This window comes from Numenius arquata, chromosome 17 (genome assembly GCF_964106895.1).
Source record: "Numenius arquata chromosome 17, bNumArq3.hap1.1, whole genome shotgun sequence".
NCBI lineage: Eukaryota > Metazoa > Chordata > Aves > Charadriiformes > Scolopacidae > Numenius > Numenius arquata.
Window position 1 is genome coordinate 5769442 of NC_133592.1, and position 3061 is coordinate 5772502.

Genomic DNA, 3061 nt, shown 5'->3' on the forward strand with positions numbered 1-3061 from the left:
GAAGTTCTTCCACTGGTTTCATCAGACTTCAGATCAGAGGTTTAAAACATTCACTAGCATAAACTGGTGGATGGGACCAACAGCCAGAGACAGCTCAGACAGCATGAGGAACTGGAGAGAGTACCAGTTAATTAGGTATGATTTATATAGTTTAATTTCTTCCACTTATTTGTTATCCTTTCAATATTTTATACCAATTAATTTCCAAATTGAATAATAAGCATAGATACGTGCCTGATGCTTTAACCTCTCTACCAAGAGCAGTTTTTGCAGGGTTTCCCATCAGGGATTGATGCGCCAGTCTGGGGCTGCAGCTCCCTGCGTGCCACTATCGCACTGACACGCACTATCAGATGGTGCCTTGGTGGATGCAGATTTTCTGACCCTTTGATCTGGTAAATCTCTTCACATCAGGCCTCTGATACAGGGCACTGACTCCCCTGCTTCCCTCTGCAAACCTTGCAGGCATATCGTCTCCCCACCGATCAGGCAATTGCCATGATCTTTAGTCTGATTTTTTGAAGGCACGCTCTAGCATCTTTTTCTTTTAATGTCTTATGAGAATATAGTTAAGAAGGAATGATAGAGAGGGAGAGGAAAAAAGGGACCTGATGCTACAGAAACGCCACTGCTTATGCCACGAAAAAATAACCCTCATTTCCCAAATGTATCATGCTCAGAAATGACAGTGCTTTGCACTCTAACGCATTTTCAAATCACTCAAAATGCCTCTTACCCTGGGAACCAGACTTTCATTTTGGTGCAGCTTGACACAGCCCTGGAGCAGGCCTCACCTAGGGAGGTACATATATCTGTGTGTGTCTGAGTATATGTATATGTATATAACAGGCACAAGGAGGAAACCTGCCCATATGAGGTGAGACACATTTTCTGCAAATTCTTGCCTTTTCCTATAGGTTAGATCCTCACAACAGCGCAATTTAATGTTCTACAGTGAAAAATATCTGGAAACAACACTGTACTATTTTCCTACATGTCTAACCCACTATTTTCAAGAAAAAACCCAACCAGAATATCCCTGCAGATGCTGTTTAATATTTTTTAAGCATTCAAATTATTGAGCAGTTGATGCAGTGGCATCATAACAGCTCTCATTTTGCAGCAGTTTCAGGGTCCAGGGGTCTCTGGCACAGCTTACAGCATTCGGGGATGTCTTCCTGCAGCTCTGTCTGCTGCCCTGTTCTTCCTTGCAAAGAGCTGACTGGAATAATCTGACATTTTCTTGGATCTCGGTCAGGATGCCAATTGTTTGACCCAGAACGTATTCAGACTGTGCAGTGTAAAAACCTACATTGTAGTCTATTTCCCCAGCCACTTCTCAGAATACTTTCAACCACCGCAGAGATTCCCAATGTTCCTCTATAAATGTTTTCTCATCCACCTCTTTTCTCTTCCTCTCTGTTTTCCCCCCCTAAAGTAAATAATGGGGGAAAGACTTCCTTGTCTGCCTGAACCCCAAGCAGCTGTAACTCAGCTGTCCTGGGACACTTCTGAATAATACAGGGGTTTTTCCACATCTTTCAGATGGTGTGGGAACCTGGACACCTCCTGATAGGGTTGTGCAAGGGAATTTAAATTCATCACCAGTTCCTTCACATGGCTGCTGTACCGTAGGGTGTTAAGAGTGCACTTGCAGGATCTCATTCCTACAGTGACAATTAGGAGTTTTCCCCTCTGGATGAGTCCCTTGGGACCTGGGTGAGTTCACTAGCCCTGAATGGGGCGTGGGCTCTGTTATGCCCCAATGCCCTGATACACTCCTTGAGTGCCAACAGGCTTTTATTAATATCAGCCCCCTCCAGTCTTGTTTGCCTGTCTGCAGTGGAGACGTCAGCTCCTCCCTTCCTCCCAGCCAAATCAATCCGGGAAAACTTGGCATACAAATGCCCTCTCTTTCTTCTTGAGTATGCTCTGGAAGATGGCATGGCTCTGGGGGACTGAGTGTTGGCAGAGGTCTTGCCTAATGTGCGACACTTGCTGCCCTTATCAGTTAGCTTGATGACATCTTCCACACTGGCGAGTTCTTCCTCCCACAGCCTCACCACTTGGATCTGCTGTTTATCATCTCCCAGCACTCTCAGCTGCATCTTCCAGTTCAATAGGTCAAACACTTCACTCCCATAAATCTCAAAGAAGGTCCCATAGCCTTGAAGCTCCAGTTGCTGGCAGCTGGGGTCCTGCAGCCTGTGGAAGACATCCTTGGCAACCAGGACATTACCTGTGCCCAGCATCACGTCGTGTTCACCCAGGTGCCCCCCCTGGGTGGCTGCAGAAGGGTTTTGGCTTCAAGGTTGAAAATAAATGCGTTTTTAATCAGCTGCTATGGGTGGAAGGAACATATAAAGCTGACATCACCTGAAAAGGCCTATTTGAGTTCCCAGGATGGCGTGCAGCTGCTGTGACACATCGTGTCTAATTAGATCAGTCACGTTGTGTTAAGCTAATGCTGGTGACACAAGAATTTATAGCAGTGACACAAGCGCAGAGACTCAGGAGAGCCTTTTTGTCCTGCAGTGACCACACAAAAATGCAGAAAACAACACATTGTTTTCAATCACCTTGAACATAAATTTTGAATTCTTTTAAAAGGCTTTGCATGCCTTGAAATCCCGCTTGAGAAAAAATGGGCTTAATAGAAAATGAATGAAAAATAGAGCTGCAGTGTGAGTGCAGTGGGTATGTCTGCATCCACAAGGAAGAATTTGATATCATTTTGATAACTGGAACAGCTGATGGCATTTTTAATCCATTTTTGTAATGCTCTTCAGTCACCTGGATTCCTGAATAAAGAATTTCAAGGTTCTGGCTACAGGAAGATCTTTTTAACATCTTGGCTTACATAAGATTTTTGGTTCATTTTGGCAGGTACATTCAGACATTCAGTGATGAGGGCTGTTATTTCAAAAAATACTCAAATGCCATAATAGACCTCAGAAGAATGCTTGAACAACCAGTGGTAAACTCACATAAGCTTGAAGTAAATAAAACCAATTCAGAATATTTATTTTAGAAGATAATTAAGTATCTCCATTTGTTCTTG

The 3061-nt window shown here is 43.8% G+C and overlaps 1 pseudogene; it reads right to left on the bottom strand.

Annotated features, from left to right (window-relative positions):
* Nucleotides 1–1075: 1075 nt before the first annotated feature.
* LOC141473038 (kinesin-like protein KIF2A pseudogene) lies at nt 1076–2252 on the bottom strand (annotated as a pseudogene).
* Between the last annotated feature and the right edge of the window lie 809 nt (nt 2253–3061).